The 22,175-nt window shown below is 32.5% G+C and overlaps 1 pseudogene; it reads right to left on the bottom strand.

The window, feature by feature from the left end:
- Positions 1-464: 464 nt before the first annotated feature.
- LOC107510413 overlaps positions 465-22,175 on the bottom strand; it is a 33,741-nt pseudogene continuing 12,030 nt past the window's right edge.

Genomic DNA, 22,175 nt, shown 5'->3' with positions numbered 1-22,175 from the left:
TCAACTTTATTTTTCCTGCCCCAGCCCTAGAATCAATCATTTCTCCAAGCAGTACTTCTTTCTTTACTTAGAGAATGGCATTTAGGGACCAAAATCAATGCAATAAATGTGCTTGTGCTCATTGCTATAAGGATGTCATTGTTTCTAGAGTTTCTCAATATACAGATGAGTATACATTTATATTTATGTATCTATCTATTTACCTGAAGATATATATCTATATATCTATTGAGGCATACCTCATAGATATATGGGTTCTCTTTCAGACCACTGCACTAAAATGAATATCACAATGGAGTGAGTCACAATAATTTTTTGGTTTCCCAGTGTATCTAAAAGCTATGTTTACATTATACTATAGTTTATTAAATGTATAATAGCATTATATTTAAATAATACATATATTTTAATTAAAAATACTATATTGTTAAAAATTTATAACCATCATTTGATCCTTATGTGAATCATTTTCTTTTTGCTTTGGGAGGGTCTTGGCTTGATGTTGATAGCTGCTGACTGATCAGCATGGTGGTTGCTGATGGCTGGGGTACCTATGGAAATTTCTTAAAATAAGACAACAATGACGTTTGCTGAATTGATTTATTCCTTTCATTAATGATTTCTCTGTAGTATACAATGTTGTTTGATAGCAGTTTACCCACAATAGAACATCTTTAAAAATTGGAGTCAATCCTCTCAAACTCTGATGCTGCTTCTTTATCAACTAAATTTATGTAATATTTTAAATATGTTGTTGTCATTTCAACAATCTTCATAATATCTTCACCAGGAGTAGATTCCATCTCAAGAAACCACTTTCTTTGCTCATCCATAATAAGCAACTTTTTATCCTCTAAAATTTAATCATGAGGTTGCAGCAATTTGGTCACATCTTTAAGTCCCATTTCTAGTTCTAGTTCTCTTGCTATTTCTACTACATCTGTAATAATTTCTTTCACCGAAGTCTTAAACTCTTCAAAGTTATCCATGAGGGATGGAATCAACTTTTTCCAAGCCCTTGTTAATGTTGATCTTTTTACCTCACTCCATGAGTCACAAATGTTCTTAATATTATCTAGAATGGTAAATTGTTTCAAATAGGTTTTCAACTTACTTTGCCCAAATCCATCAGAGGCATCACTATCCATGGCAGCTATAACCTTACAGAATGTATTTCTTAAATAATAAGATTATAAAGTTGAAATTGCTCCTTGATCCATGGGTTTCAGAATGGATGTTGTGTTAGCAGACATGAAAACAACACCCACCCAAGAGGGTGACCAGGTTCAGTGTCAATGAGCAGTAATATTTTGAAAAGGATCTTTTTTTCTATGCAGTCAGTCTCAACAGTGAGCCTAAAATATTCAGTAAAGCATGTTGTAAACAGATGTGCTATCATTCAGCCTTCATTGTTCCATTTATAGAGCATGATAGAGTAGATTTTGAATAATGTCTAAGAGCCTTAGAATTTTTGGAATGATAAATGAGTATTGGCTTCAACTTAAAGGCATCAGCTGCTTTAGGCCCTAACAAGAGAGTCAGCCTGTCCTTTAAAGCTTTGCAGTCAGCCACTGACTTTTCTATACAGCAAGGAAAGTCCTAGATGGCATCTATCTCCAATATAAGCTGTGTCATCTACATTAAAAATCTGTTTATCGTACCCACCTTCATTAATTAGCTAGATCTTCTGTATAACTTGCTGCAGCTTCTACATTAGCACTTGCTGCTTAAGCTTTCACTTTTGTATTTAAGCAGACAGCTTCTTTCTTTAAATCTCATGAATCAACCTCTGCTAGATTTAAACTTCTGCAGCTTCTTCACCTCTTTCAACCTTCAAAGAATTGAAAACACGGCTTTTAGGCTGGAAGAAATGTTGTGGCTAATTGGTCTTCTATCCAGACCACTAAAACTTTCTCCATTGACAAGATTGTTTTGGTTTCTTACTATTTGTGTGTTCACTAAAGTAGCACTTTAAACTCTCTTCAAGTACATTTCCTTCGCATGCACAATTTGGCTAGACATTTAGCCCAAGAGGCTTAGCTTATGGCCTTTATGGGCTTTTTACATATCTTCCTCACTAAGCATAATCATTTCTAGCTTTTGATTTAAAGTGAGAGATGTGTTACTCTTCTTTTCTCACAAACACTTAGAGGCCACTGTAAAGTTATTAATTGACTTACTTTCAATATTGTTGTGCTTCAGGTAATAAGAAGACCTAAGAAAAGGGGAGAGAGACAGGGGAATGGTCAGTCAGTGGAGCAGTTAGAACATACAGAACATTTACAGATTAAGTTTACTGTCTTATATGGGTGCAGTGTGCGGTGTCCCCAAAAAATTACAATAGTAACATCAAATATCTTGGAACAAAGGTTACCATAACAGATATAATAATAATGAAAAAGTTTGGAATATTGTAAGAATTAGCAATATGTGAGACAGACACAAAGTAAAAATATGATGTAAAAATGGCACTGACTTCCTTACTAGACACAGGGTTGCCATGAAACTTTAATTTGTAAAAACAAAACAAAACAAAAAACAAACAATAAAACACAATATCTGTGAAGCACAATAAAGCAAATCATAATAAGACAAATATTCCTTTATCTATCTATCTATCTATCTATCCATCCATCCATCCATCCATCCATCCATCCATCTATCTATCTAACTATCTATCTAACCATTTCTACAGGCTGATACATAGAGACAGAAGATAGATGAGTTCTTACATTTAACACTGGAAAACTTATTTTTTCAATAATGAGAAACTGAATTTTCATTTAATTACCTAAAATATATCTATTTGTTAAAACTAATATACAAATAAAAGACTTTTAGAATTATAACTCATACACTTGTGACAAAAAAACTATTAAATATTTATAGTATGTAGTATTTGGGTAGAGTTCCTTTCATCTGTAGTTTAGTGCTACCCAGCCAAAATACTGCTTTTCAAAGTTACATAAGTTAGTTTTACATCTCTACCTTCTTCAGTACAGCTATTAATTTGAAACATGGTTATTAATTTGAAACATGTTTGTATTCTACCTTAATTTCTCTATGTATAGATTGAATTATAACCCCCTTAATAGATTGAAATCTACCCCCTTATATGCCTGTATTTGGAATAGGGCCTTTATAGATTTAATTATGTTAAATTAAATCATAAGGGTGGAGCCCCAAATCAATAATACTGGTATTCCTTATAAGAAGAAGAAGAGAGATCAGGAGTGTAGTTACAGAGAGAAAAAGACCATATGAAGTCCCAGCAAGAAGATGGCTGTCTGAAAGCCAAGGAGAGAGGCCTCAGGAGCAATAATGAGAAAAGTAAATTTGGAGATTATAGAGCCTTGGATAAAAAATTGAATAAAAGAAATCCTTAGGTTTTAAAATGATACTGTGTTGAGTTTATATTCAACTAGCTGGAAGTAAAGATTCCAGACCCCAAAATAATTCAAATCAAACTAACGAGAATGAAAAAAATAAAAAAGTAAGAAATTTATGAAATTTATGGTCTCTGCTATTATATGCAAAAGAAAATATGACTGAAATTCATTGTTTTCCTAGAACTCAAAGAATACATAAGAGAGATTGATTATATAAGAAATTTGGCATCTATAAAAAAGCAAGATGAAGACAAAGAGAGATAGGAAGAAAAAGAAAGCAAAATAGAAAAATATAGAACTCTAGAAGTCGAAGAAGACATCTACTTATCTAGATTACTTTCCCCTAGAAGACACATTTCTCCTGTCAGGAGAGAAAGACTGTGCAGTCATTCTCTATTTCCTTTTCACAAAATCAAGACCTGGAGAGTCTTTCCCTCCTTCTTGAAATGGAGAAGACTACAGGACTCCTAAAATCTGCAGCGAAAGGTAAAGAACGTTCAGTGTAAGAGGCCACCTCTACTAGTGACATCCTAAAAGTTGTCAAACCTGAACTTGCATCAGAGTCTAGAGAACTTTCTCCAGGTAGTTAAAAAGTTCCAAAAAGAAAAAGACAAAGAGAAGACATATTTGGTCACATTCCAAATAGAGGTCAGAAACACCTTCTAACTCTCCTCATAATCCACTGAGCCAGCACTGTAGAGTCTGGTGAAGATCATAGCCATGCAAGAGTTAGCCTAAGTAGGTAATCATTCCTCAAAGGAGAACTCCACCAAAGACAAATGTCTCCTCTACCAGGGTATAACAAGAATAGTGTTTAATGAGACAAAAAGGGACTCATCAGTATCGCTGTCTGGAAGTAGTTCATCATCCTCATTTCCACCAAAGGAACCTCTCAAGAGAGCATCCAGTTCCCCTGGAGAAACTAGTAGGTCACCTCCATCAGTAAATTGTCCAAGAAGGCAGTGGTGGTCACTTCCTGCAACTCACTTGTTCCTCAACACTGTATAGTCCAGGCCAACTGTACAAGAAAAAGAAGTGTTTCTGTTTCCCCAGAGAGAACTTCAAGTAAAATGACAAAAATTAAAGGCTCTGAGAAAAGAGAGTTGCCTTGACCAGCACCTAAATCTAGAAAAGTAGAGTTACGCGAACTGGAGAAAGAGAAACAGAAATGCAAGAAGCACATTCACTACATCTGAGACATCAATTTAGCCAGCAAAACTACAAGTACTACAAGAATCAGCAGTTATTATCTGACTCTGGCTCCTCCTCTTTCTAAATACTTGTAACTCAGGAGGTGCCGTGTAAATTAGAATGAGGTAGGCAGGCTGTGGACACAGTCCCCTTCTCTGGGTGCCTCTTCATGAAAGCACCAGAAAATTTTTCTTCTCTGTAGATAGAGAAGCAGTTGCTCTCTTTACGATTCAGAGGGAGACCTCTTTTTTCCTCCCCTTCTTCTTCCTCCTCTTTGACGCCTCCTCAAAAAACATGTCACTTTCCCCACCCCCCGCAAAAAGAAAGAAAGAAAGAAAGAAAGAAAGAAAGAAAGAAAGAAAGAAAGAAAGAAAGAAAGAAAGAAAGAAAGAAAGAAAGAAAGAAAAACACTCTTCCAGAACACAGAGGGGATATTCTCCTTCTTCATCTCAAGACGAGAAGAACACCTCTCAGCCCTGCTCCTAAAGACATCACCATCTGCACTGCTGAAAAGTAGAGACTTCCATTCTCTGCCTCTCAACAAGCTTCCCAGTCACTGAAAAACATTTGTCTTCACTATCATTAATGCATAAGAATGGGTCTTCATCCCTGAGTGAATTTACCCAGGGGGCTCTGTCAGCACAATCAAACAAATGGTAATTGCCCTCACCACCCATGAAGCTACTCAGACCACCTTAAGCCCCCCTCACCCCTTTTTCCCTACTCACCACAGTCCTAAGAAGAGTAGCAGGAACTGCAGCCACAAACCACAGAGAAGGCAGTCTGCATCTCCAAGCCCTAGGGCCAGAGTTCCAGAACTAAAAAAAGACAAAGTATGGCAGCCTGAGCAGCCCCTCAGTCTGTAAGGAGGGTTTCATCCTGCAGAAATGTCTCAGGATCTCCGGATCCCCAGCAACTTCCATCCCTGTCCGGTATGTCGCCCAGTGCACAAGAAAACAAAAGGAGGAAAAGATTATGGCTGCTCCTGCTGCAGTTATTGTAACCCTTGCAGCCTTTGCTACTCCTACAACCTCATCAGCACTAGAAGCTTGAACTAGAGAGCCAAAGGGGAGATAAAAGTGAAACAGGATAACCAAGATGATTTAGAATACCTGTGAGAAAAGTCTCTGTGATCAACGCAGAAGATTGAAGGATTCTCCACAGATGGAAATGTTTGGTATAAAGTAAATTTTATTTGATTCGTACACCATGGATTTACATTGAAAAAAGTGTTCACAGTATATTAGTGACACTGACAGCTGACAAATTCGTTTAGAATAATTTTTTTTTTTTGCCAAAAATTTATTTTATTTAAAAAGCTTTTGAATATGGTCTTCATGCCCGTTTAAGTTAAGATGCTTCTGACCTTTTCATGGTTTGTAAGCTTGCCTAGAAATTTGACCATTGTTTGACCATGGAACAAAATTTAAAAAAAAAAAAAATGAACAGCATTATAAATAAATATTTCAATGCTGTTGTCTTTACTGTTTATTTATATAAGTATTCAAAATATAACACCTATGCTGTAGAAACTCTTCCAGAAAACAGAAAGGGAAGATACACTTCCCAACAGTTTTTAAGAGACCAGATTTTTTTTTTTTTTTTTTTTTTTTAAGAACAGTATTTGAGCCAAGCTAATGCAAAATGATGTCAGGAAGCAAGATCTCAAATGCTCTCAAAAATAGCATTATTTGAATACTTAAATAAGATAATTATATTACTAGAAATAAAATTATAGACCAATAACCTCATTAACATATCACATCTGAGTGTGATATTTTTTTAATGGAATGTTTTTAACTATGAGTTTAATTTGAAAGTTATAGGACTATTATCAGTTTCTTCTTGAACGATTGGTGTTGATGTTAACATGTAAAATTTAATAAGTAATTACCACATTGCTTTTCAAAATGACTTTTATAATTCACTCTTTCAAAAGCAATATATGAGAATTTTGTTTTCCCTGCAATGCTAAGTAGTAGTCACCATAATTTTAGTATTTGTTAAACTGATGTTGTAAAGCATTCTCATTATTTTAATTTATGATAACATGACTACTAGTGACTAGGTTTGTGTTTGTCTTGATCTGAAGAGGTTGCAGATTGGCCTAATAAAATGTACCTAGTTACTGTACGAGATGAGAACTCTAGCCTTTTGGTCTCACTTTCATTATTTCTGTATGTGTATTTATTTTTCAAAATCTGTAAATATAGTCATTTACTATATAAACTTAAAGAAAACCAATCTAAGGTAAAAGAAGGATTCAGTAGATTACAAATATGTTACCATAACAGGATATTGCCTACATTGAAAATGGCGAATTTAAAAGATGATTAATTTTTTAAAAAAAATATATGACGAGCATGAAAATCTTATATAACAGTATTAATTTAAGAGTAGAATGACTATAAAAAAAAAAAAACACTAATCTTTCAAGAAAGCAAAAGATTTTCCACTATAGTGCTTGACAACGACTAAAAATGTTTTTTTTTTAAATTTTTTAATCTTTTTACTCAGTTTATTGGAGTAACATTAGTTAATACAAATATATAATTTTTAGGTGGACATTATAGTTCGACTTCTATATATTCTATTGTGTGATTACCACCCAAAGTCCAGTTTCCTTCAACTATTATATATTTGACCCCCTTTACCCTGTCTACCTTTCCCCTCCTTTCTCACCCCCTTCCCTCTGGTAATCACTAGTCTATTGTTCATATCCCTGAATCTGTTTGTCCTGTTCATTTGTTGCTTTTAGGTTTATATCCCACATGTGATTTTCTACTTTTTCTGTCTGGCTTATTTTGCTTAGCTTGATTATCTCAAGGTCCATCCATGTTGTTGCAAATCGCATATTTCTTCTTGTCTTACAGCTGAGTAATATTTCATTGTATATGTGCCACCACTTCTTTAGCCAATTATCTATCATAGGAAACTTTTATCGCTTTCATATCCTGGACACTATGAATAATGCTGCTATGAACATCAGTGTGCAAATATCTTTTTGGATATGGGTTTTCAAATCTTTGGGGTAAATACCCAGTAGAGGGATTGCTGGATTATATGGTAGATCAATTCTTAATTTTGGGAGGGACCTCCATATTGTTTTCCATAGTGTCTGTAACAATTTGCAGTCCCACAAACAGTGTATGAGGGTTCCTTTTTCTCTGCATCCTCTCCAGCATTTGTTATTACTTGTCTTGTTGATTATAGCTATTCTAACAGGTATGAGATGGTATCTTATTGTGGTTTTGATTTTCATTTTCTTCATAGCTAGCAATGTTGACCATCTTTTCATATGTTCGTTGGCCATTTGTATGTCCTCTAGGGAGAAGTGTCTGTTTAGGTCCTCTGCCCATTTTTTGATTGGATTGTTTGTTTTCTGTTCTTAGAGTCATATGAGTTCTTTGTATATTTTGGATATTAGGCCCTTATCAGAGATGTTGCTTGCAAATATATTTTCCCATTGAGATGGTTGTCTCTTTACCTTGTAGATGATTTCTTTTGCTGAGCTTTTAAGTTTGATGTAATTCTATTTATTTATTAGCTTTTACTTCCCTTGCCTTTGAGGTCAAATTCATAAAATCCTCTTTAAGTCCAAGGTCCTTGAGTTTTGTTTGTATGTTTTCTTCTGTGCATTTTATTGTTTCAGGTCTTATATTCAGGTCTTTAAGCCATTTTGAGTTAATTTTGGTGTGTGGTGATAGACACAGTTTAGTTTCATTCTTTTGCAGGTGACTTTCCAGGTTTCTCAGCAGCATTTATTGAAGAGGCATTCCTTTTTCCACTGTTTGTTTTTGGCTTCTTTGTCAAAAATTATTTGCCCACAAAAATATAGGTTTAATTCTAGATTCTTGATTCTGTTGCACTTGTCTGTGTGTCTATTTTGCTTCTAATACCAGGCCGTTTGAAGTACCTTTATAATGAGAACTATAAGACCCTATTAAAAGAAATCGAAGAAGATACAAAGAAATGGAAATATGTTCTGTGTCCTTGGATTGGAAGAATCAATATAGTTAAAAAGACCATATTACTCAAAGTATTATACAGATTTAATTCAATCCCCATCAAAATCTCACTGGCAATTTTTAAAGAAATAGAACAAAAAATCATCAGATTCATATGGAAGCACAAAAGACCCTGAATTGCCAAAGTCATCCTGAGAAAAAAGAATGAGACTGGAGGCATCACTCTGTCTTTCAAAGTATACTACAAAGCAACAGTAATCAAAAATGTTTTTTAAATGTAACTCCTTAAAAGCTCTATCTCTAAATAGTCACATTCTGAGATACATTGATTAGGACTTCAGCATACAAATTTGAGAGGGGTACAATTCTGCTTATAACAATATATTATTCTTAATGTTCCACATTATTAAGGAACTATTGGGACAATTTAAACTGTGTACTTGCTGCTGTAAAGGTTCTTGTCTTATTCCGCAGGAAAGCATTCAAGGGTAAGAGGAACAGCTGGAGAGCTTGAGGGTCCAGTGACCAGATTCTTGCTTTATTCCATCAGAAAGAATTGAAAGGGAAGGCAAATAGCAAGCAGGAAAGCACAAAGTTTATTAAACTGAAAGTACACATTTGAGGCCGGGAATGAGGAATTACAAAAGAAAGAGAGATAGAGAGATAGACAGGCAGACAGACAGACAAACAAGGAGACAGAGAGAAACAGAGAAAGACAGAGAGAGAGTCACACCATCACACCAACATGGCTGGTTATGAACTTTTTGTTTTCCCTGGAGATAGAGCCTGGGGAAAACATGGTGATGATCATAGCCTTGTTATCTCCTCCTAATAGGCAGGGAGCTTGGGCTCCCTCTTTTTCTTCCTCTTATGATGTTTCTGGAATTGTCATGGCCTCAAGTGCATTAAGAGCTGTAGTTTTTGCAATGCAGATGAGATTATAATGATATTATAATTAGCCCAAGTTCATGCTTTAGCCAAGATGGAGTCTAGGCTGGAAAAGACCAGTTTATGGTTATTCCCCATGCTGGGGCTAAGACAGGGAGTCTAAAGAAGGGGAAGATTTCTGGAGCCATATACTGAAAAAAGGAGGGGTGCTCCTGCACTACCTGTCCTGCTTTATATTCATAACTCACAAGTCACTTGACTTCTTTGACATTTTTATTCCATGACACCAAACAATCTGTTAAAGCATTATCATAAAACACATATCTTAAAATTATTGTTTTGAAATGATGCATTATTTAAACAATAGAAAAACTTTCTGTTATATGTAAAATGAACACACATTTATTTAGAACTAATGTTCACTTATATAGAATTTCTAAGGTTCATCCAGATTTTATATTAAAATAACTTACTTAATTTTAAATTTAATTTAAATAGAATAACCCAAAACTATTCAGATAAAAAAATATATATTTTAATGGTGCAGTACATAATACAATATTCATGAGTATTTTTTGACTGACTTTTATTATAATAAGCTTTTATTTCATTGGAAATAAATTAAAAATAAAATGTTCATTAAGGACTCTCCTTAATAATACTCCCTCTATAGCTTCATAGTTGTGGCTACCAATTATGTTTATTAAAAAAAGAGAAAAAATGCTTAAATCCCTGTAGCTATCTGTAGCATTCAGATTCTTTGTTTTCTTATGAATAGGTATATTTGAGTACAGACAATAATCTTTGCAAGTTTTATGGTCGCTGTAAGCATTTGTTCCTACTGAGGATCAACTGCCCTGAGCTGCAAAGAAATCCTAACCTTCAATCCTCCTACTAAGAAGAAAATCCAAAATGGCAGAAGAGATTTTTGTAGTTTCTAGGATAACTTGTAAAGACCTTAACTTCTTGAAAATTAGCAACATACCAAAATGCCAGAAAGATAAACATAACCACTTAAACAAAGAAAGCCAACTCCCAAACACAATTCAAAATGAAAAGTAATAGAGAACAGTAGTCATAAAAATGAGAGTGAAGAAAAATGTGATATTATTTTCAAATTAAATAAAGGTCTTTGATTATATAATATAATCTGGCTTTTACAATATCAGATTTAAACACATTTTAATACAAAAGTTTTCAAATAACATTTTCCGATTTAGTTTTCAAAGAGTTTTGTGCTTTCTACTGTACACTATATGTTTTAAGAATATTGTGACAACAGTAAGTTAACATAGTTTAAAAAACAAATTTATGTATGTATACTACTCAATAATCTATCTTATATGCATAGCTCGGTGCATAATGTTGAAACAATTATAACTAAAATACTAATGACAATAATGTAACTTAAACTTTTATACTTGAATTTCTGCAAAATTGATGTTCGTTTTATTATATTAATGTATTTGCAAAAGAGATAAGAAAAAAATTTTTGATTATATAATGATTCTTAAATATAGCTCTCCAACCCTCATCTATTTTTGATCTTCAGACTCATAAACTCTTCTTTATATTAGATATTTATGTTGATAAGAATAGTGAGTGTTTCAAACAACATTGCAAAACGTAACTCTTGTCTTCTACAATTAAACTTTATTTTTCATCTCAGCAAGTGGCAACTTCCATCTTCTGGTTTCTCAGGAGAAATACCTTGTAATCATCCTTGATTTTCTTTATAGCAAACCCCCCAAATTCAAACCATGATAAAATCATGTCAACTTTATTAGAAATATATAAAAAATTATCACTTTTTCTTAAATATACTGCTGTCATCTTAGTGTCAACCATTATCACCTCTTACCTAAATATCCTAAATGGTCTCCATGTTCTTATCTTTTTTTTTTTTTTTGACCTATTGTCAATAATGCAAGCACAAAAAACTTTTTAAAATATAGGTCAGTATTTGACACCTTCTCTTTAAAATCATCTGAAATGATTTCTAATGTTTATCAGAGATTACCTGATATTCATTTTTTTTTGCCAATTCTACTCTCTTCAATAATAGAATTTTGATTTTATTTGAAGCAATACTGTGGTTATCTCATTCCATGCCTTACAGTGAGATAACTTAGAGGCCAAAATATGTAAGCAAAAATTTTTATGGTAGTTTCAAGACTGTTTCTATAATTGTAGTAGGTTTAGCTGGCACTCCTTTGTTGTCTTACATTTTTCCTCACTTGGATGTACTGGAATGTGAGTGTATTTTTAAACTCTATCTTATAAAGATAGAGACCACTCTTTTTGGATAATGTAGAAGAAGACTAGAATGGCAATGATTATTTGATGAAAAACTGGACTCATTGTTACCATTGACGGTGTCAGGGGAGGAGAGGTGACAATGACGCAGAAGTGTAATTAGCAGTTTTACCCAGTTCTTCCTCATTGACACAGCAAAGAATCATACGTCAGTGAGATTTAGAAAAGATTTATTATAACTATCTTTTATAAAGGCAGAGCATGCTCCAGAAAGAATATGGTTTCAGTGAAGAAAGCTATAACAACCCAGAAGTTGAAATATCTGAACTATCTTTGGGCCATGGTAGGTGGTTTCAAAGGCATTTCTGTGATTGAAACATGAGGTCGTTTTGATTGACACTTGGCTGCTGTATAACATGTTGCCTGTGTGCATGCACTTACCCAGAATTCAGTCTATATAATTAGATTCACGAACTTCCAGGCATAAATATGTTATTATAATGACAGTATAATGAGGCTCAGGTTATGGCAGGTTAGGGTAGTACTTCCTGCGCAGGCGTCTGTGGCCATATTAAACTAGCTGTAGATTATGGCCCTCTTGTTCTTTGTCTCTGGGGATGCAGAAGGGATTCTCTACCAACAGGGTGTTCTTTGGTGTTCTTTGGGGTGTGTTTAGGCTGGGCTTCCATTCCTTTTTTCCCCTGTTGTTTATGTTTGACTAGCTACCTAACACCATCATAATAGCCACAGTCTTCTTGTTATGTAATAAAATTTTTAAAAAATATATATTTAAAAAATAAATTAAGTTCCTATTGAATTTTCTATTACATGTGGCTGAACCTAGTCTAGTCTCTGATGGACGGACACACATGATCTTCAAAGCCCAATCTGCCCTTAATACCTGAAATAAATAAATGCCTATATCGGTTTGCTAGGGCTACTGTAACAAAGTATCACAAACTGGGTGGCTTAAAATAACAGAAACTTTTTGTCTCACAATTCTGAAGTTTGAAGGATAAAATCAAGGTGTCAACCTTCCTCTGAGACCCTGGGTAGAATTCTTTCTTGCCACTCTCTAGCTTCTGGAGGTAACCAGCAATCTTTAACTTTCTTTGGTTTTCAGGTAAATCAGTTCAATTTTGGTTTCCCTCATGACATAGCCATTTTCATATTGTCTTCTCTCTGCAAATGTCTGTGTCTATGTCCAAATAACCTCTTTTTATAGAGACTCCATTTATACTGAATTAGAACTCATGATAATGACCTCATCTTAACTTGATTACTTGAAGAGACCTTCATTTCCAAATAAGGTCTCTTCACAGCATGTGAGCATGAGGACCTCAACATTTCTTTTGGAAGTTAAAATTCAATCCATCAACTCTGCCCCTGGTAATATTTTTACTTGATCGTCATACTAATGTAGCATAATGGAATTCTTTGTTGAATATCCTAAGTGTATCTTTGCCTTGAAGCTCATAGTGGGTTGAATGTCGGCCTCCCAAAAGTCAATGACTACCCCTAATTCTTGGAACCTATGAATGTGACTTTATTTAGAAAAGGTATCTTTGCGGATGTAATGAAATTAAGGATCTCAAGGAGGAATCATCCTGGATTATCTGGGTAGTTTCTAAAACCAACTGAAAGTGTCCATTCAAGAGATATACAAAGAAAACAGAAAGAGAAGTCAATATGAAGGTAGAGGAAAGAGATTGGAGTTATACAGTTACAAGCCAAGGAATACATGGTGTCACCAGGATCTAGAAGGGGTAAAGGATTCTCCACTAGTGTCTCCAGAGGAAGTGCGGCCTCTAAAACTGTGAGATAATAAATTTCTGCTATTTTAAATCATTCAGTTTGTAGGTATTTTTTACAGCAACCTCAAGAAACTAATACAGAGCCTTTGCATTAGTTCTGTCTCTTTTTTTTAGAACTAATTTTTCTTACATATCTGCTACATATTTTGCTGCCTAAAATACATACATTCAGGTCTCATAAATGCTTTTTTTTTTTTTTTTTGCCCGCTAGTCTTTATCACCTGATACATCAGGTATCTCTTTATTTGGATCTGCTTCTCTCAATAAAATAAAAGACTTCATTATTATCAGCTCTTGGAAGATGTCTACATCAGAGTAGGCAAACAATAAATATCTAATTGATCTGATGTAACTAATTAGGAACTATTAAATATTGATTAAACTAATGAGCAAAACTCAAAACAATATACTGGCTTCTACATTTTGTGCTTTTAGTGTTATTTTAATCACTAGAAAAGACAAGTCATAGGTCTCATAATTACATCTCAATTTATCCTTTATGATGTTAGGGAGTGGTATCATCAATAATATGGAATGAATAGGGAGATAAGGACACTACAACTTATTTTATATGTTTACTTTCCAAAGATCCCTTTTTTTAATTCCTTGTTAGAAGAAATAAATACTGAATTTAGGCAACTATAATATTTTTTTAAATATAGAGCAGATGGAATTTCATATACAAAATAAGCTAGTGTTTGTGAAACAAAATAGCAATTTATTTTTTCACTTAAATAATTACATAAAAATAAATCTATTCACAATAATGCCATGTTGCTCACAATGTGTAAGTAATGCTTTATTTGCAGTTTTATTGATTTTCCAGTTCAGTCCTGATACTAGCAATGACCTTGAAACATGTCTTGTAAAAGTATGTATATGAAGAAGAAGAATACAAAGAATAGAGAATTGTCAGCCAAGAAGCTTTTGGAATCCTGAAAATAAGGTATCATTAGTTTATTTTCACTTTTGTGAAAATAAAATGAATAAACATTATTGAGTAGTCGAATACATCTTTGGCAAGTATATAATACAATGAAGAGGATAAGATGTCTATGTTAGGGTGACGAACTTCTAAAATAAAAATATCCTGAAATAATTACGGAAAATATCTTTCTATCTAAATCAATCAATAATAAAATTGTTTTGTTTGTTATTCTATCCTATGTATTTAAATCAGGTAAGGTGATATTCCATTAGCTTAATAAAATTTTGTGTGATTTAAGAAGAAATTTAAGTAGTAAGGAGGAAGTTTATTATACTCCTCTGTACTTCTAGTAATACACAAACTATATTACTAGGAAGGTGCTACTTTACGAAAAAATGTTATATGCAAACAATTAAAATTATATTTTGACACTGTTGAACTATAGCCATTTTCTAAGAGGTTCTCAAGCCTCTTCTTTTCTTAAAAACATTTTAAAAGTTATGAGTTTTGAAATTTCCATGTGTGTGTTCCACAAAACCCCCTTTTTAAAGAAACGATTTTTTAAAAATGATTTATGAAGTTGAGTCTCTCCATGTCATGAGATTTTTGGGGAACAGTGATTATTTGTTCATTTGTTTAAAATATTTTGAGAATCATTTTAATATCCAAAATTAACTCATGATTCTGAAACATATATTACCATATCTTCACCTGTAGAAAAAATATATTTATGGATAAATATTTATATTTCTAAAATATAAGTTTCTATGAAATATAAGAAAGCTAATATTAATATAGTAATTTACCATGTAAGAAGAAAACATTGTTTAAAGAAAAACAGTTTTAAAATTATATCTTAATATACATTAATCAGATATATGTTAATTTTTCCTTAGAGTGAATTTGTCTTTATGAAAGATTTTAACTATATCACTAAGACTCTTTATGTGGAGATAGGTAGTAGGTAGATAAATAGAGATATTCTGCATACACTTGTGCACAAAAGTACATGTAAATATATTTGCACATTGAATGCCTTTTTTTCTCATTCTCATTCTTTTTAAAATTGAAACTAAAATAATTTTAAGTAAATTGGTACATATCATCAGGGACAACACTAAAGGCACAAGTGTTTTAATGTCTGCTGTATGGGAGCCAGAATTATTCAGTTTTGCTTCAAGCTTTTTCCATAAAAACAACCCAAGAGACTGCATTCTTATACCACTTGTGGGTACCTCCAATGGTACATATTAATTTATATTGGCAGGAAGTTTTGGAAGTCAGCCATTTACCCACTTTCCAAGTACAAATTGTACAGGTACAGATGTTACAGTAGTAGATAGGTACAAAAAAGGGGAAACCATAACAAATAAATGAGTTACTATTCATTTTTTCATGTTAGTATGTAAACAGCTCAAGGCTGATAAAATTTTCAAGTTGAAAGCCTAATCTGAAAGTTTATTGAGCAACTGAGGCTGTATATTACTAAAATAAGTTAAGTTTTATGCTAGTGCAGATTATGTTTAAAATTTGAATCTACAAAATAATTGGTAAAGAAAAATATGTCTATGTAAAAAATGAGACTGCTTCTGAAGAACATTTGCTTGTTCAAGAATTCCCAATCTATCTGTATCAAGGTACATAAAACCACTAATATATTTTCACTGTCATTAGCAAGAGTCTCATAAACTATCATTTCCATTCTATGGTTTATAGTTAAATGGTTTAAAATATGAAGTTAAGGAGGAAAAAGAAAGAGGAAAAAAAATGAGATCTATGACCTGAATTACACACAGAAAGATATAATTTTAATAGAGTTTTTAAAAAGCATTTTATTCAATCTTAATATCCCAAATTTGAAAGATAATTAATCTATTTCAAGTATTCATACCTCTTCATAACCCAGTTTAAGTCAGTTCCCATAAGAAATATTAACTCTCATTATTATCGAAAATTGCATATCTTTAAATTAACCCATTGATTTGCTAATTATACTCTACTGCTGAAAAATTTCTCTGTTAGCTTCACTAGAGGACAGAGGAAAATATAAGGGTGCATTCTGAATTCAGATTTTTTTAATGCATTGAGATGATGGTTCTATTTATAAGCTATATTTTTATTTAAATATCATTTCAGTGTCATTGAATATGAATAATAAGATAACAAATATATTACTAATTTTTAAACAAATACACAGGAAAGAACAATAGTCTTTAAAGCAGTCTTCCTGGAAAGTTTTAAATTCATTCTTGTGAAAAACAATGTTAAAAATTGTATATGCATATCCTACTAAAGAAAAAAGGGAGAGAAAATTTTTTAACAAAAGAAGTAAACATTTTTATTTTCTGTCAATGATTGAGTAATAGAAACTAAAATAGAAATCTAGGCAACATCTGAAAAACTTTACACCGGAGAAAAGGGAGGAATAAAAAGAGGTTTAAGTCCTATAATTGTAACATGTTACTTACTGCCTGAAGCAATTTTATGGCCCCAGTGAGATGGAAAACTCAGACAGAACTTCCCTCACAATAATAATTAATTGAAAAATAAGACAGAAAATCAGTAAAGTTTAGAAGACTAGAAACACTTGTCCTTACTGCAATCAACAGTAATATAACACACATTTTTCCCCAAGTGCAGATGGAATATTTACCAAGATAAACTGTAGTCTGGGCCATAAATCAAGTCTCAGTAAATGCAAATGGAAAAACATCACATAATAGATATAGTCTCTTAACAGAACAGAATTACAAAATAAATCAATAACAGGAAGCTATCTGGAAAATCCCTACATATTAAAAGTTAATCAATAAACTTAAAAATAATCCATGCATCCAAGAAAAAATACTAATGAAAGTTTGAAAATATTTTAAACTGAAAATGAAAAAAAAAATTGTGAGATGCAGTTAAAAGTATCTAAAGCAAAATTTATAGCTTTGATCATTTCTATTAGAAAGTTGGTAAGTCTAAAATTGATGATCTAAGATTCCCTTTTAGAAATGAGGAAAAAAAGCAAATTGAACTCAAAGCCAGCAGAAAAAAATAAATTAGTAAATATAAGAATTGGAAAAAATGAAAGAAAGCAGAGCAAAAAATAAACAATTTGAAAGCTTTTTTTTGCAATATCAATAAAATTGATTAAAATATAAACAAACTAATCCAGAAAAAAAGAGGAAACTAATGGTAGAGAAAAGGGGACAACACTATAAAAGCTACAGGCATTATATGAATGATAAAGGAATATCGTGAAAAAATTTTATGCTGATAAATTCAATAAGGTTGATATAAACATTATTTGAAAGGCAAAATTATCAATATAATAATATACATAACAATGTAACAAACTACAGAAGAAATTGATAATCTGAGCAACCATATATCCACTTAAAAATTGAATTCATATTTAAAAACATCCAGCTAACATTTAAGGAGAATATTGTGTAAATTCTTCCCAATCTTTTCCCCAGAATGAGAGGTGATAACATGTCCCAACTCATTTTATGAGGCCAATGTTGATTACAAAAGCAGACATGACAATACAAAAAAAGAAAAATGCAGTCCATTATTTCCCATGAATTAGAGACCCAGGGCACCTTAAAATGTCAACAAGTGGAATTCAGTGGTTTTAAAAAAGTGTAGTATATACATCTCAACAGAGTTTAGTTGAGAAATGCAGTTTAAAAGTGCAAAAACAATCAATGTGATTTACAACATTAACATATTTAAAAAGTACCATTTTAACATTTTGTAAATGCAGAAAAAACATTCTTTTGAAAGAGTTCAATACCCATTTATAAGAAAATACTCAAAATCGAATAAAAATTTCTCAATCTGAAAAAGTACATGTATAAAAAATAAAAACCTACTGCTAGCATTATACTAAATAGTGAAAGTCTGAAACGTTTACCAATTATCAAGAATAAATATGTTTTTTCTTCACTTTTAATTAGCAATATCCTATTCATCCTAGCTAGTGAACTGACATAAAAAAAAAATCAATGGAATACTGGCTGGAATGAAGAAGTAACTTTCTTCATTATAAAATGGCATAAAAATCCAAGGAATTTACAGAAAGGCTAGTAAGTATATTTAGCTAATTTTTACAGTGTTCCAAAATAAAGTGTAATTCTATATAATAACAAATAATTGAAAATTGAAGTTAAAGAACACTACTATTTATACATAAATTATTTAGAAGTTTTTCTTAAGTTTAACAAAATATGCACACTATCCATTGAAAACTACAGACATTGCTGAAAGAAATCAAAGAGCTAAAAAATGGAGAGATATACCATATTATGAATGAGAAAACACCATGTTATTAAAAAAATTTTCAACAATTTGATTTTTAAATTAAATGCTAACCTAGTGAAAACCCAGCAGGATGGATTTTTATGTGAGGGAGGAGGTAAAAGTTGACAATCTGGTTCTCAAATGTATATGGAAAATCACAAAATCTAGAATAGCAGCAATTATTGTCAAGAAAAAAAGGTTTGGGAGATCTTTAAAAACAGGGTGAAGTGAGAGATGTCCCCACATCTCTCTCCTTGAAATAACAATAAGTTGAACATCTAGAACAACAAAAAACATCCAAACTGCACACCAGCACACCTGAGCAAAGGATCTGTGCATAACAGCTACCACAGGTCAAAACCCTGGATGTCAGGTGGTGGACTGGGAGAAATTAAGAAGCTGCCTTTCGCAGCTGCTGGAGCTCCCTGTAAGAGGATGGGGAGGGGAGAAAGAGTGGCGAGTTTATGCGGCAAGTTCTCTAAATAGCCCTGCCGGGGAAAGTTATAAGCTCCCTGTGGCCGGCTGGCGCAGGGTCCAGTCATCAGGATAGAAAGCAGAGAAGCAGCAGAGAAACAACAGTTGATTTCTACCAACAGTGGTAGCAAAACCAAGCCTGAGCTGCAGTCCCTAACCCCTAGTCCAGAGGGTCTCTTTTCCCATACCCTCCAAGACTGATCACCTCGGACCCCCAGGGGAATCCGAGCAAATGCTAATGAAACTGTTGCTAACACTGACAGGGACTGAAACTGAGGGTGGCAAACATAATTAAATATCTATCGGAAAATAAAAAGGCATTTTTAAACCTTTATATGAAGCAGGGATCTAAAAGGCTCAGATGCCACTTTCTGGAAACAAAAAGAAAAGCACTTTTTTTTTTTTTTTTTTTTTTGCAACAGGCTAGACCTTTATATAATAAATCTTCTTGCTGGAAACAAGGAGCATACATTCGCATTAATGGTAGGCAGAGAAATAGTCCATTAAATGCCAAGAAAGACCAAGGTTATAAGGTATCTCAGAAAGAAAGAGAAAAATAAGTGTACAGACATAGAAATATGCAAGTTAAATGACAGAGAATTCAATATGGTACTTCTGAAAAAACTCAGTGAGTTCCAAAATGAGTCATATCAAAAATTTCAGGAATTGAAAAACCAACTATATGAGTAGAGCAAGAAGATTGGAACCCTAAAAAGAACACAATAAATCTTCTGGAAAATAAACAACGACAAAAACAACAACAACAACAACACTGCAAGAGTTGAAAAATGAAATAGCAAGTTTCAGAAACTGAGTTGACCAAATGGAATAAAAGATCAGTGATATTAAAGACAGAAATGCATCAGAAGAAAGAAGAAATTGAAGAATAAAAAATAATGAAAGGAAAATATAAGAACTAGCTGATACTATCAGGAGAGGAGACATAAGAATAATGAGCATTATAAAAGGCAAGAAAAAGGAGCAGGAACTAGAAAGCATTTTGAGACAAATAGTGAACAAGAATTTCTCAAATCTAAGGAGTGAACTGGAGCTTGGTATTCAAGAAGTCAACAGAACACCCAATTATCTCAACCCCAAAAGACCTTCAACAAGACACATTGCATTAAAATTATTCAAAACTTAATGACAAAGATAGAATTTTCAGGGCAGCCAGAGAGAAAAATATAGTGACTTATAAAGGTAAACCCATTAGATTATCCTTGGACTTCTCAGCACAAACCTTACGAACAAGAAAGGAATGGAATCAAATATTTAAACTATTAAGTGAAAGTAACTACCAGCCCGGAATAATGTATCCAACTAAGTTCTCCTTTAGATATTAAGGAGAAATTAAGACTTTCCAGACACACAAAAATGGAGGGAATTCTCCACTACAAGGCCTGTATTACAGAAAATACTGAAAGGGATAAGCTGAGCTAAAACAAAATGACTATATATATATATGTGTGTGTGTGTGTGTGTGTGTGTGTGTGTGTGTGTGTATACTCTAAAGCTATACTTTTGATAATAGGTTATTGACATAAGGAAAGACATATAGATAATTGAGAAAAAAATAGAAAACCCAAAATAGACCTACCTATATAAGGTCAATTGATTTTCACCAAGTTGTAAAAACGTGGTCTCTTTCAAATTCCAAAAATGTTGAGAGGATTGAAAATTCATATTTAAAAAAAACATAAATTTTACCTTTACCTAACATTGTATAGAACATTTAACTTAAAAAGGATCACAGATTTAAATGTAAAAATTTGCAGTAGAAAAAAAAAAAACACACACACACATACTATTGACACAAGGATAGAAATATATGCTTAAGAAACAGAATAAAGAATATTAAAAAAAATAGATCTAACAATATGCAGTTTACAGTCAATCTACAAAAAGAAATTATACAGAATATTTAAAAGTCAAAACTTAGTCAAAGATAAATGGAAATTCCTTGCATTATCATAACTGAAATGATTTGTGTGAGAACTGAGACCACCTGCATCAATATGACAACTATTTGCTCCAAGAAATTCTTAGGAAGTGATTTCACTGCTTCGGGAAATTCTTGCCAATCAGTGCATGCAGGTATATACTTAGCTTTTCTGAGCTAATAGCTGTCTATTCAGAACATAAGTTTGTTCTCTGAGACAAACTTCATTTATCTGATCAAGAATTTGACCAAAATTTGCTTCGACTTTGCCTCTCTGGGACACAGACTTCACCTAATCCCAATTAATTTCCTACAATGAAAGACTCATTTTACATTGCTTGTCCCTGAATTCAAAATTCCTATAGCCTCCTCTAACTTTTCCCTTGTGTTCTCTCTAACACACCGTAGAGAATATCAAAGTGATTTTCTTTATTGCCGCAGTAGATTGCTAAAGTTAGCTTTGCTTGATCATCACACCTTATATGTTGGCCATATAAGGGAGCAGATAGAAAAATAAAGCAAAGCTAATATGACAATATTAATGACAAGATCAAATTCTGAAAAGACATTAACTATGACAGAAAAAAAAACATCGTTGTTAAAAATTTCTATCCATTAAAATATTTAGTTTGGAAATATAAGAATATATTGAATAAAATTTTCATGTAAAATTATAGAGACCAATTAGATTGAGAGATTATATGACTTTTATTAACCAGGAGTCAATTAAAGCAAGATAATAAAAATAAAGTTAAGGATAATAGAACTAAGAATTTTCATTAAATAGGCGTGTGGTGTACATATATCTGGTGGCTACTAAATACATTTAAAAAATATTTATCTAATATTTCTGTTAGTTAATCATGTTAAAAAATAAATAAAAAATAATCTCCATGTAAACTGTGAAAAAATATGTCAAGATTAGACTCTGAAAACACAACAAAAATTGAATTGACATAGAAAAAATACTAAAAGTAAATTACTTAAACGTATTAAAGATTCACTAAGAAATGTATTTTTTGTTTCTAGAAAAAA

The sequence above is a fragment of the Rousettus aegyptiacus genome, unplaced genomic scaffold (assembly GCF_014176215.1).
Source record: "Rousettus aegyptiacus isolate mRouAeg1 unplaced genomic scaffold, mRouAeg1.p scaffold_m13_p_4, whole genome shotgun sequence".
NCBI classification, from domain to species: domain Eukaryota; kingdom Metazoa; phylum Chordata; class Mammalia; order Chiroptera; family Pteropodidae; genus Rousettus; species Rousettus aegyptiacus.
Note: the sequence above shows the minus strand (reverse complement) of the source record. Positions and strands in the feature narration are given on the sequence as shown.